The 14,932-nt window shown below is 36.3% G+C and overlaps 1 protein-coding gene and 1 pseudogene across 8 annotated transcripts in view; both read right to left on the reverse strand.

Moving 5' to 3' along the window:
• Positions 1–10,132, reverse strand: part of Atg4c (autophagy related 4C cysteine peptidase) — a 96,164-nt gene extending 86,032 nt beyond the window's left edge. For 4 of the 8 annotated variants that reach the window (XM_048815258.1, XM_048815257.1, XM_015484916.2 and 1 more), the window contains exon 1: positions 9,943–10,103. The gene's annotated coding sequence lies outside the window, so the exon portion shown is untranslated. The other 4 variants (XM_015484918.2, XM_015484917.2, XM_048815255.1 and 1 more) reach the window with 4 other exon arrangements.
• Positions 1,042–8,188, reverse strand: LOC107141696 (annotated as a pseudogene).
• Positions 10,133–14,932: the final 4,800 nt, after the last annotated feature.

Raw genomic sequence — 14,932 nt, forward strand, 5'->3', positions numbered from 1 at the left:
ATGAATTAGTGCTGAATTTTTGTGTGTCTGTCCATTTAAAGGGTTGAGAAGCAATGACACCCCATAGCAATGAGCATATTCAATGCCCAGATCTTGGGTCCTAAGCATCATTTTGCACTAAAATGAACTCAGACTCCATCATAAAACGGATGATTCCAGATCTCAAGTAGGTAACATACAGAAGAGCCTGGAACATCATAGGGTACAAAAGAGGAAAAAAAAATGTTTACATATAAATGTGGACACATCCAAAAGCCATAGAAACCAGTCTGAAGGGACTGCAATTGACCAAACTTGGGAAATCACCATTTGGCAAGTACCAATGCAATGACTGATCCAAGCAAGAATTATCACTGGCTAAAACCACTAGGTTAAAAAAAAAAAAAAAAAAACCTCTGGAAAACAATACCCATATGATCTCAAAATATCATCCCCACTGACTGATTATTAAAAACAAAAAGGAGGGACAGGGGATGTGGCTCAAGTGGTAATGTGCTCGCCTGGCATGCGCGGGGCGCTGGGTTTCGATCCTCAGCACCACATAAAAATAAAATGAAGATGTTGTGTCCGCCGAAAACTGAAAAATAAATATTAAAAAAATTCTCTCTCTCTCTTCTCTAAAAAAAAAGGAAACAAATGATATTTTTAGAATACAGAAATCAGGCTAAACTAACTGATGGACGTTAACATCATCAATGATGGAACAAACTATGTCATGATGAAATGAAAAGTTTGTAACATTACCTAGGTAAGAGAGGGAAAACTATTAACCTGAAACTAATTGTGAAGAAACAGATATCAATTTTGTGAAGCAGTCTACAAAACAATTCGTCTAGACTCTTAAATAATGTTTTCTTTGTGCATGTGGGTGGGGGGTTGTATTGGGGATTAAATCCAGGACCATTCTACCACTGAGCTACATCCCCAACCCTTTTTTAAAAAATTTTATATTTTGAGACAGGGTGCAGCTAATTTACCCAAGCTGGTCTCAAACTTATAACCTCTCCTGCCTCAGCCTCCAAGTAGCTAGGACAAAGGTATGTGCCACTGTGCCTGACCAATGACAATGTCTTTAAAGAGAAGGAAGGAAGGAAGGAAAGAAGGGAGGAAGGGGGGGAGGGAGAAGATGGAGAATGCTCTAAATAAAACAGAGACATGGCAATCAAATATAATTCATGATCTCTGACTGAATTCAGTATATTTTAAATGCATTATTGGGATATTTGAAAAAATCTAATTGTTAACATGTACTTTACATTAGATAATATTATCATATGAAGGTTAAATTATTTGGGTATGCTAAAGGAGTTACTGATGTAAGAGAATGTCCCAGTTCTTAGAAGAAACATGATGAAGTAGTTAGGGGTGAAGTGCCACTATGTCTCCACCTTACTTTCAAACAGTTCGTGAGAAAAAAAGTATATGGGTACATTTAAATACAGACAGCACTTGTGCAACAGCAAGCACAAGCCCAAATGAGGCTAATGAATTTGGTGAAGGATATAAAGTACATATATTTGTAGTACTAACTCTTTCAAACACTTTATTATGGGTTTGAAACTTTCAAAAGAAAAAAAATTGGAGGAAAAAAGGTGAAAGTTAAGTTGACCTTTAGAACAGTAGATCAGACTTTATAGAGCCTAACCACTTCTTCACCCTACCCAGAAGGGCTAAAAGGAGTATAACATTCAAAAAAAGTATGGCTAAAAATAAAGATAATCATTCTAACTAATAACGAGTACTCACAAACCAATCCACCACCAGTTTTCTTTTCTTTTCTTTTTTTTTTTTTTGGTACCAGGGATTGAACTCAGGGGCACTCACGACTGAGCCACATCCCCAAGCTCTATTTTGTATTTTACTGAGTTGCTAAGGCTGGCTTTGAACTCACAATCCTCCTGCCTCAGCCTCCCACCTCAGCCTCCCAGGTCACTGGGATTATAGGCCTGCGCTGGGCCCACCATCAGTTTTCTACCATAGTGGTAGACTAAACATAATCTCTGCTTAAGATTCCCTGAGAGGTGATGCATGTACAACAGTGAATAAATAAAGCTATCTTATATATTATTTTCCCCAATATAAATACAACTACCAAGAAATTCTTTTTCTCAAATTGAGCTTTATTTTATACAGAGCCCTAAAACTAAAACATTTTCACAAAAGTTCAGATGATTTCACACCCAGTATCACTATGATAATGACAGTACTAATCATTTAAATTCTGTACCAAGAATTTTGTTAACCCATATACATATATCATTTAATCCTCACAATAAGGATAAGGCAAGTACTACTATTATCCTAAACTTATAAATAAAACAACAAAATCTTGGAAAGTCTACATTGCTTCTGTAAGGTCATACAGCAGAATATACCAAGAGATCTTGAATTTAAGTAGGCTGACTCCAAAGCCCATGATCTTTGTTCTATACACTATATTCTGTCCTTTCACTATGAAATGTAAAATTTAAACTGATTGTATTGATTCAATAGATATCAACAATTACATACATGAGACACTTCAAAGAAAAATCAAAAGCATGTGTTTTTCCCAAATGCACATTTATATTTACATATGCATATAATTTAACCAGATGTGAGTTTACTGTCAAATCCCAAGTAAGATAGAATTTAACCAGATGTGAGTTTACTGTCAAATCCTAAGTAAAATAATGACACTTAACTGTATTACTCAGTATCTATTGGTACATATGGTTTTAAACACTTTATTATGGGTTTGAAACTTTCTTTTTTTTAATAACAAATCTTCAATTTATTTGAAGCAATTCCATTTCAAAAACTTTTAAGTTACAGCAGTCACAGGAAAAACAGGGAACAGTCAGAAACAATAAAAGAATGATCATGAGTACTGATTTTTTTGTTGTTGTTGTTTTTAACACTGTCATGGCTTTATTCAAAAACACAGTTGCACAAAAGGATTAACCTCAAAGTTTAAGAAGAGATTCTTAAAGAACTTAACACACTATATACATAGTACAATACAAAGAGCATTAAAACAGGACCCCAAAATTCTACAAAATATAAAACCTCCTCTTACTTATTTGCATGAAAATACCACCCACAAAGCTAAATAAGTTCTTAAAAGTTATCTGGAGGTTCACTATGTGTTGTTTTCAAACCAAAGAACTCTAATTTTGATTACACAATAAGATGATTGATAAGAAAGTCAATATATAGATTTCATTTTAAAAATAAGTATTTGATAATCTGGACACAGTATGTAATGAGAATTCTTAGAGACTAAAGCAGGGCATATCAATTCCTAAAAATTAAGAGAAAAAATGTTAATGTTCTGTACTTTCTGACCCCCCCCTACTAAATTTATTCCAAGTGTTTTTTTCAGTCAGCTGTGCAACTGTTTTAGTTTCTCCACAAATAACCTTTAAAACGCCAAGTCATACATTTTAAACTAAAAAAAAACAAGCAGCAGCAGCACTAAGTAATTTAAATGTGTCCCAGTAGAGAAGAATAGCTTCAATTAGTTTACTGACACTTTTTAAAACCTTACAAATATTCAAAACAAAGAAAAAAATTTTAGATAGTCAAGATGAACAAAGCAATTACCTTGAACATGGAGCCTCCATGACAAAAACAGAGATGTACTTGTGTACTCATTATATTTTATATAGTAACCATGTAAGTAAGCACACACTCATACTTATCCCAAATATTCTTTTATTTTAATGAACATTCACTTGAAAATAAGTCTTAATTTTAATATTTAATCCCAAACATTTTTCCAACTGCCTACAATATTCCAATTAAATGCTACAACTGGTAATGCTTTAAAACTATAGGAACAACTAAAGGTTCTACTCAGAAAAATTATAAATACTGCACAGGGTTGGTATCCAAATAATTTGGGATGCCAACTTAAAAATTGACTTAAATGTCTAATTATCAACAGGCAATGAACATTGATGCTTATTCAAAAACCCTCCTCTGCTTCTTTACTTTCTTCAACCTACTTATATGGTCTTACGTGCTGTCAGACAAGAAAGATTTACAATAAGCAGAGCTTGATGCCTAAAATTGTATCAATAACAATATTTGTATCTCAGAAAATTCTCAGTTTCTTCTACTCTGTTTAAAACCCAGAGAGATCTGAAAAGGTGGTGAGGTATAAGACTAAAGGTTTTCTGGGTATCCAGAAGTTCCCAGCTTTCTTTTGGAATAGAGAGAGGGGAGTCAACAAGAAGGGAAAGTGATCACAAAGAAACTGATAAGAAAATGCACAACTAAAACAAAACAAAATAAACAACTATTGGCATGTCATGATCTGAAGCCTAAAGAGAGGGCTCATCTGCGTGTCTCACTTAGTATAGGCAATTTTTCCTTCAAAAATAAAATCTTATCAATCACCACAAAATCCATGAATTATATTACGGACTAGAACCTCCCCCAAATTCACAAACTATATTGCTGAATAGAACCTTTATTATTCTGCTTCCACTTTACAACTTAATTCATGTGACAAAAAAAAACACCCAAATATCCTTAGCTACTTAAAAAAAGCCAATGCCTTCAAAATAAAGATCCCTGGAGCATCTCTTTAAAAAAAAAAGTAATAATAATCAACTTATTCAAGAGACTACTGTTATTTCATATTACAGATGACTGTAATTTCAGTTAATTTATAAATAACTTTAAAATCTTATGAATGAAATGCACCAAACTTCACCTGTGTAAAAGCAATCATGTTTTAATTACGGACTAAAAATTACTAATACAATGAACTTGAACTTGAATTAGAAAATTAAGCTTCTAAATATAATTGCTAGAGAATGTCTTAATGGGAGGAGTGTCAATGAAATTTTTTCTCTACATACAATATGATCATTAACAGACTAGTAAATCCTAACTGGAATGATAAGGCAAAAATAGTAAAACCACACTTTTCTATAAAAAGGAACACATTATCTTCTGTAGGGATAGCTATTGTACATGAAAAAACAAAGATGTGATCACTCTATTGCACACCCAGGAATGCTGGGGAATCTGGTCTTAGAATGATCTAGTCATCTTCCTCTCCACCATCTTCAGCATCTCCTTTCCTCGTCTCCCCCCTCTTCCTCCTCCTCTTCCCCTTCATCTACATAATCATCATCATCTTCTTCATCCTGAATTTCTTCTTTCATCAGTAAGAGAGGCCCACTTCTTCTTCTCCCTCTCCCAATTCTGATCCTGCTTCATCTTCATCCTCATCCTCCTCATCATCTTCCTCCTCTTCCTCATTTCCTTCAGGTGGACCAGCTTCATCTTCCTCTTCATCTCCATCACCTTCATCTCCATCGTCATCCTCCTCCTCTTCGGAGTCAGGTGCTTCATTATCTTCCTGATCAAATCCATCTAAGTATGTGATTTGTTGCAGCAATTCAAAAAAAGTTTCTCTGTAATCTTCCAGATTTGTGATCTCATAGTTAAACATGTCAAGACTTTTCATATTTTTAAGATTTTGCAGAGCTTCTACCATACTGAGATCTTTGATTTTTGTTTCCATTCAGATTGAGGTAGATAAGATTTGAACATTTCTGCCAGGACTTTCCAGCCTCCAGAAATTATATTGTCACTAAGTTCCAACTTTCGAAGTTTGTTTAAGCTGGGAAGTTGGGCCAATGAACTTAATTCCACATTAGCCATACTCAGAAACTCTAGTTCTTAAGTGTCATTCAGGCCTTCAATTTCCCCATTGACACACAGGCAATTATCAAGAACTAATTCTGTCACCTCCTCCGAGGCTCAGTTCCTTAACTCCATGTTAATCCTCTTCTTCATCTCCATGTCCTCCTCCTGCTCTTCTGCTCCTACTCTCTTCCTTTCCCCTTTCCTGCTTGTCCCACTACCCCCTAACCCTAAAATTTTTAAAAGATTTGGAAATGAATGAAAAAAAACACACAAATTTAAACGCCCACTACCACCAGATAGATGTGGGGGAGAAAGAAAAGAATAGCAAATGGAGTCCAAGGTAGTTGGGACTCTAACTCGGCTGCCCCCACCTCCTTGTCCACATACCCACGTGCGCGCGCGCACGCACACACACACACACACACACACACACACACACACATACACCAGCAGTTTCCTTCCCCTTCAATGGCTGCTCTGGGTTTGAAACTTTCAAAAGAAAAAAAGTTGGAGGAAAAAAGTAAGGTGAAAGTTAAGTTGACCTTTAGAACAACAGATGAGACTTTTTGAACATAGGTTCAAAATAGACAGCAACATTTTTCCAGATGCTTTCATCTAGAACTTCATTCTCCCTCATTCAAGGAGAAACAATGCAAAAAAACCAAAAAACAAAAACAAAAAAACCCTTACTATAAATTTACCATTATTCAAATATACTAAACAATGACACAAAAGGGAAAAATAACTAAGAATTAACCTTGAACACTACTGCCACGATAAAATAATTTTAATAAACAAAGCATGTCCCCCTAAACCTGATCCTCTTTCAATGTTCTGTTTCTCAGTGAATTTTATCACAATCCATCCAGTTAAATAAATCAAAAATCTAGGTGTAGCCAATGACATTTTGTCTTTTCAACTTTCATATCTAATGTAATTTCCAGTTCTACCTCCCCAACATTTCTGAAATCCATTCACTTCTAACTAATTATCTTTTACAATTTACCTCCACCTTCTCTAGATTAATACCATCTCTCAGTGGGCTACTCCAGCAATCTCCTAACTGGTCTCTCAGTCTTCTCCCCTTGATAATCAGTTCTTCCTCTGAATAAATAATATCAAATACTTTTTCATATCACTTAACATAATTGTAAAGTTAAATCTCTTTATCTGATTTACATCTGCTTCCTCTGTTACAGTAAATTCTACGAAGGTAGTAACTATATTTACTCACTACTACATCACTGTGGCCTAGAAAAGTACCCAATTATAAATAAATGCTAAATGATTGAATGTGTGTCAGAGATTACATCACTCATTGTAAGGATACCTTATGACATCAAGCCTCCATCACAGAATTTTATATTTAACTCTGAAATTAAAATTCATCTTACTATTAATACTCTTAATCTGTTTAAATAACAATATTTCTTTTCTCTTACTGAATCATAAAATAATGATGCTTTTTGGAATTTTTTTTTAATCTCATGATTCACAATTCACCTGGGGGGCTCACTCATTTCATACTGGTAATCTAGCCTTTCTTCTTCCTTGGCTACTATCCCACTCTCAACAATCAATAATTAACAAACTTATAGGTTCTTTCACCAATATATTTCTTTATTCCATTTTCAATAAAGTCACTCTAAATCTAACTCCTCATTACTTCTCATCTGAGCTGTTACTGTGACTTCATTTGTTTAAACTTTCTTTTTTTCCAAATTCAACCAACATTGTGTACTTACTACATGCAAGAAAACTGAAGACACAAAGTAGCTCTCTATTTACCCCTCTCTCTAATTGCTCTCCCTAAAATTTAGCCTTAGGAATTTTTGTTCATTTTATGCTTCTATCTGGAATTACTCTCCTCCCTATTCCTACCTATAAAATCTCTACCCACTATTAAAATTCCAGATTAAATCTCATCTTCATAAAACCTTCCCTAGTCAACCTCTCTTTTCAACTTTAACATTCGAAAATGCACAAAATCTAACAATTATTACCTATACTTTCTGCTTCCTTAGGCAAAGTTTACACTTCATATATTCTTCTAGACTATAAACTTCCCAAGAGCAGGAGCTTCTGTTTGTCTCTTTTGTTCACTGCTCTATCACCTGCAACTAGCAGAGTAACTGATACAATAAAGCTACAAAGCAAGATCTTTATACATTCCAGGATGCAGAACAAATCTTTGCAACTGTAGTACAGTGGGAAGAATAAAAAATAAAAATTTTTAAAAAACGACTGAAAGACATACATTCTTTGAGCTTCAGTTTGTTCATTTGCTAAATGTAAATAATAATCAGTGGCTCACTGAACTGTTACAATTAATGAAGATAATGTTTCAAAAGCATTTGGTACAGATGCCAGGCAGGTGGCACACACCTGTAATCCCCATGGGGATGGAGGAGTGGGGATGGGGGATGGAGAGTTCAAAGCCAGCTTCAGCAAAAGTGAGGTGCTAAGCAACTCAGTGAGACCCTGTCTCTAAATAAAATACAAAATAGGGCTGGGGATGTGGCTCAGTGGTCAAGTGTCCCTGAGTTCAATCCCTGGTACACCCCCATCCCCTGCAAAAAAAAAAAAAAAAAGCATCTGTATAGATACAGACAAGAGAACACTTATCAGTGAATGTTCTGATGATTGTATTAAAGAGTAAGAAGTATTCAATGACCATTAAACAAAATCTCAGAAAAGTACCAATCTGAAACTCAGGAATATCAGGAAAATATTTTTAAATTTGAATAATGTCTAGCTTCTTAGGTTTTTCCATTAAAGAGTTCCATGAGTTAATTAATTCTGAAATATACATTTAGCCCCAAATTTTAAGCATGGCTGTAACCATTTCAGATTAATTAGGAATAATCCCAATTTGATAATACAAGTATTAATGTTAATTTTATGGACGGTATAGATTGTATTGTTAAAGAAGAATGATAACTTACTATAATATATAATGCAATAATAAGAACAGTAGTTGCAAACTCTTTTGAGTTAGAAGTGGCAAACTCATTTGAGTTGCGTTAGTCTCAGAAAGCAAGGGAAAAAAATTTTGTCTACAAAACACTAGTGAATAGTATTCAAAGCCCTTTACCAAATCTAGAAATACTTATTAATTATCACAAACACCTTTTTCAACATATGTACGTCCCATTTCACAGAAAAAAGAGCACCAAGTAAATAGCTTTAAAACTTACTAATTATACAACTTCTTATGTTTTCTGCTTTTTAACTTTAAATAGTTCTCAAAATTTTATAACAAGTGAATTGATCAGCAATTCAATACAGCACCAGATTTCCTGACTAATTAGAACCCCTTCACTGTTCAGGAAAAAGCTTTATCAATTTGAAACTCAGAAAAGACATAGATTTTTCCTTTAAAGCCTTTCCAGTTCCTCTAAGTACTTTCAATGATTCATAATCTAATTATAAATCACAAGCAAGAAGGAAAGACCACTCCCTTGTGCATCTAAGTGCTATCAACTGACACAAAATCACTGCAAAAAAAAAAAAAATCCATTGGGACATACAGTACGGAAAACACATGAAAATTCCCATCTAAGTCATTTAAACATGAAAGGCTGTAGGACAAGGTATTCTCCTCAAGTCTAAGGTAGTAGCGGACCACATATAGGAAAATAACACAAAATGAAAATGTAAGCCAAAGAAGCTAAAATAAAAATAAATTCAATAAGCAAAGTCAGAATTGGCCGTTGTAACTCAGGGTCATCAAATGTTAAGAGTGTATTCTGAACCTTCAATCTCAAAAGCGAAACTCAAATAAAATTAGTGAACGTTAATATCCAGATAGAAAGGCATCAGTATACCCAAGGTAATGTGTTACAGTTTGAAACAGTGACAAAGACCACAAGAGGGGACAGGGAATAGGAATGAGAAAATGAGATCTTAAGAATTTAGTTTTTTGTGTGTATATTTGTTTTTGTTTTTGTTTTCCCCAGAGAGAAATGGGCACGGGGAAGGGGCCAAACAGATGAGACAGCTCAGGGCACAAGGTCGTGCCTGGAATACCTAATAAAAAACCGCAATGAAAGAGAGCTGCCCACAGGAAGGCTTACGGTTTGTTATCTTTAGAGCCCAAGACAGGGCAAGGAGGAGTCAGAAGACAAATGACACTGGAAAGCGGAGAGGAGGGAGGCGCCAACGCCCCGGAGAACCCAACTGTTGGCCATAGGGTCTCCACTGGGGCAAGGCCCCCCAGAAAACCCTGCCATTCGGGAGTTAGAGACGCTAATTCCCGACCTTCTCGACTCCCCTCGCCTCAAGCCGACCCCTCACCGAAAGAGAAGGACCCGAGAACTGTACAAATGTGCAGGAGCCACCAACCCAGGAAACGCTCCACCTCTAGCAACAGCCGCCACAAAAGCAGCTGCACGCAGACGTTCCAAACTCGACGCCGCAGCCTCAGCTCCGCGGCCACGCGGCCACCGTAGTAAGAGGAACAGCCTCTGCCGCGAGCCTGCAGATCAGCCACTTCCGGGGCAAAGCCTGGCGAAGAGCGCCGAGGAGCGCTGGCCTGCGCTCGGCTGGCCTCCTACGTCCCGCCTTCCCACCGGTTTGCCTCCCGTAGCAACCGCTGATCACTCGTGCCACGAGGGCAAAGCCCAGAGAAGGCTTCTATAAGCAGTGTCTCTCTGATGGACTAAACGTTGCTACAGCTGTCAAAAATGCCTGTTGAACAAGTGGACTTCAACTACCAGCATGCCATGCAACACCACGCTTGCTTTCGGCTCAAGAACTACAAGACCCAGTATGCACGGCGCCCTTCATTCTCACTGTCCGACAGTTTAGACCTCTAACCAAGCCACATTGTGATAAAAATACCACTATTGTCTTAACCTGTTGCAAGGGTACTTGAAGCCAGGCTATAGTTAGGACTCTAGGTTAGGTAAAATACCCAGGTACGTGCGCACTCACTTTCCATCTTTATATTCTTTTTAAGGATTGAAACACAACAGTCTGGAAGAGGGCTCACTTTTAAAAGATGTTGAAGGAATGACTAAATCATAGTAAAAAGAAAATTCTATATGGTTTTGCAGTACTGCAGATTCTGTTGGCGCAACGACTGCCAGACATTCTCCTAAAATACCTAGGAAATTATAGTAGAAACTCAAAAGTAAAAAAAAAAAAAAAATCTGTACGTCAGGACTATGAAACCACATGGGAATGAAAACCTTCCAAAACGCAGAATTGAAAAATTCTAGATTAAACTTGAATCATTATTTTCCATTTTTAAATGTGAATTTGTTTATTTTCATTATTTTTCTCAAAAAACAGCTCTAGGTTAACTAGAGCTATTTATGTTTCATTCATGTTCTGGGGGCAATCAAATAACCAATCAGAGTACAAAATAACAAATAGAACATTTGTTAGAGTGAGCAAGCAAAGTAACCCTCTTCTTGCCTATTTACATAGCTTGTGGTTCCATATATAGACGGACAGAACTCTTTTGATTATTTAAGAGAGAGAACATACATCTAACAGCCATCTGGAGACTTTTTCTAACTTCCATAAATAATTGGATGACAAGAATAAGGTTGTTTTTTTTTAACTTACTATATTAACAGGCCATGAAAAACAATGCTTGGATTCATAAAATAATTATGTGATAATTATGCAAAATTAAATTGTGTGACTAACATAAGCTTTAGGTTTCTATGGATTCATAGCAAAATAAATTTTAACTGGTTAGAAAAACAGAGTAGAGGGCTGGGATTGTAACTCAGTGGTAGAGCACTTCCTAGCACATGTGAGGCATGGGTTCAATCCTCAGCACCGCATAAAAATAAATAAATAAGATAAAAGTATCATATCCATGTACAACTAAAAATATTTTTTAAAAGAAAAAGGAAGTAGAATACCTTTCATTTTTACAACTTTACATGCAAGTCACAGAGGGATCTTATATTCTATAACACTGACAGTATCAGCTACCATACAAACTGCTTTCCAACTCCAGTGTGATAAATTATGCAGCACTAGCAAGTAAATATTTAAAATCTATGATCATGGAAAACAATCTGCTGCTTTCCATACTTGTGCACCAAAACAATATGAATGCATTGAGGGAACATTTTCATTGGAGTGATTCAAAGGTAGTGTTAATAAATTATAATTAGGTTATCTGATATTTATAAGTGTTTGTAGAAGACAAACACATAATTGTATCCACTTATTAGTGATGTTATTAAGGAACCTTTTAAAATGTGCTAAATATTTGATAAACATATTTCTAAAGCAGTCTCAATGATGGGTTGTGAAATGAACGTGGAAGAGCATTTAAAGAGTACATAATTTATGTAACAGACTTTGTTTTTAGAGATTCTTGCAGCTGCAATACTCAGCACTGTTCTCTCCTCTAAATGCATTTTGGACGTTCCAATTCAGCCAATTGCCATCTACACCAGAGTCAATACTGGTCAAACTGTTTAACAAATAAATAATAAGTACTCCTAGGGGCAAAGCACTCTAAGCATTCTGGGCTGTTTCTGAAGCCCAGATAAATTTGATAATTAAGAAAGATTTAAAGGAAAAAGAAAAGTGGAGAGAAGAGATTTAGCAGAATGGAAAACAAAGTAAAATATGTCTAACATTAACTTAATAATCACTTGTACACTCGGTTAATTGGAAATCTATAATAGTTAACATGCCTTCTAAGAGTCAAGAACTGCATCTTAAATATTTGTGTCACTCTCAGTGCTAAAAATAGTAACTAGTGTGTTTAAACAGAGGAACTAGTAGTGTTTATGGGAGTTCTCAGTGGTGACAGAGGACCAGAAACTCCCTCCTCATTCATGCTGTGTGTTTTTTAAAATTTGTTTTAATTAGTTATACATGATAATAGGAATTCATTTGTGCACTTTGATATATCATACATAAATGGGGTAGAATTTCCCTTTTTTTTGTACATGTTGTAGAATCATATCGGTCATCAGTCATATATGTACTTGAGGTAATAATGTCTGTTTCATTCTCTATCCTTCCTATTCCCCTATCCCCTCCCCTCACTTCACTCCCCTCTACCTAATCTAAAGTAACTCTATTCTTCCCTAGCGCCCCCGCCCCTTATTGTGAATTAGCATCAGCATATCAAAGAAAACATTTAGCCTTTGATTTTGAGGGGCTGGCTTGTTTTGCTTAGCATGATATTCTCCAGCTCCATCCATTTACTGGCAAATGCCATAATTTAATTCTTCTTTAAGGCTGAGTAATATTCCACTGTGTTTATTTTAACTATTTTAGTTATCAGTGGATCTTTATTTTACTTATTTATTTGCAGTGCTCAGAATTAAACCCAGCATTTCACATGCTAGACAAGTGGTCTAACACTGAGCTACAACCCCAGCCCTCCATTGTGCTTTAATGTAAGTTATTTCTAATACCTGAGCTTTTAAACAAATTAGTAATTCAAGTATATAATAACTGCTAAAACCAGAATATTTTATCAGTCAGAATTTACTACCCTCTTTCTCTTTCTCTCCCTCTCCTCCTCCTCCTCTTCTTCTTCTTCTCCTTCTTCTCCTCTCTCTCTCTCTCTCTCTCTCTCTCTCTCCCTGTGAGTGTGTGTGCGTGTGTATGCATGCAACACATGCAGGCATGTGTATGATTTCTAAATATCATTTTATCCCAGGCACTGGCATATTTTAAAGCATGCCAGTTATTCTAGTAACATAGAGAGTGATATAGCACCAGCTTTTTGTAAATAAACTTTTATTTTTTTAATACTTATTTTTTAGTTGATGCAGACGGTTAATTGTTTGGTCACGCAGGGAAATTCTCAGGGAATTGCAAAATAAAACACAGACACACAATTTTATCTTTAAACCAGCTTCTGGACAGCTCCTCGAGCTCTCTGCTTCAAGCTCCCCAAAGGGGAAGCAAGGTTCTACCGGAGAGGCTAGTGAGAGAGAGCGAGCACGCTTGGGAGTGGGCTTTTATTGGGGAACTGTAAATTCTGGGGAAAATCCCGTCCAATGAAGGTCAAAGGGGGCAGTGTTGCAAGGTCAGGTGAGGTAACTGGGTCCCTGGGGTAGTGGAGAGACACACTTCTACACAGAAACCGTTCTCGAACCCAAGAAGGGTAGGGAAGTCCTGCTGCATCTGCTACTGGACACCTCAAAACACCCAGCTGGGGAGTAACTCAGTCACGTGTGAGGTTGGTCTCCCACACAATATCTTTTTATTTTAGAGAGAGAGAGAATTTCAATATTTATTTTTCAGTTTTTGGCGGACACAACATCTTTGTTTGTATGTGGTGCTAAGGATCTAACCTGGGCGGCACGCATGCCAGGTGAGCAAGCTACCGTTTGATCCACATCCCCAGCCCCCCCACACACACAATATCTTTAATTAATGTATTTATTTTTATGTGGTGCTGAGGATCGGACCCAGGGCCTCACCCCTGCTAGGCAAGCACTCTACTGCTGAGCCACAACCTCAGCCCATGTAAGCAAACTTTTAATCATTAACTTCTACAAAGTATATTTCTTATCCATCTTCCTCCTGGACTCAAAAAAGATGAATGATCTATTTAATAAGTAAACGTGTAGCTTGAATGCTTCATTGGAAATATTATATTGTGGTAAGCTGAACTGAGCCTTGATGAGATGAATAACTTGCAGACTTCTAAAGGCTAAAAAATTATTTTAGAGAAAATTTGGTGAAAACCTTTTCTCCTTTCCAAGTGACCTTACTTCTTTCTATCCCTCTCTTATATGTTCAATCTCTGTCTCTCTCCACTGCCCCCTTCACCTCAGCATGCAAATATGCCCGGGATCCCTCTGATTTTTGAAAGCATCTTCAGTGAATTCACGTTTCCTCCTTTATGAATATTATTCTGTATTCCTTTTCCTTTCATTGCCATGCTTCAGCAAGTGCTACAAAGCAAACCTTGGGCTTGAAATTCAGCACAGGATCTCTTTGAAGCTACTAGTGTTTACTAAACACCCACAATTGTTCTGAGAATATGAAGAGAATTCAGATACGAAGCTTATGGCTTGACAATACAATGTGACAAATGCTGTGATAGAAGTATAAACAATATATTAAGAGAACAAGAAAGGTTTGTTACTCTCAAATTGAGGGGTCCCAGAAGAGGAGTTTCCTGAAATGACTTAAATGATAAAAATAAGAAATAGCCAGCTGCAGAAGAGGAAGACAAACCAGGTTAAGATAACCAATGAGTTCATTATAGCTGGATTGGGGAATGATATAATATAAGCCTGGAAAGACAGAACGGAGCTATTATGTACCATGATGTGGGCCTTGA

Source organism: Marmota marmota, unplaced genomic scaffold, assembly GCF_001458135.2.
Source record: "Marmota marmota marmota unplaced genomic scaffold, marMar, whole genome shotgun sequence".
Lineage (NCBI taxonomy): Eukaryota > Metazoa > Chordata > Mammalia > Rodentia > Sciuridae > Marmota > Marmota marmota.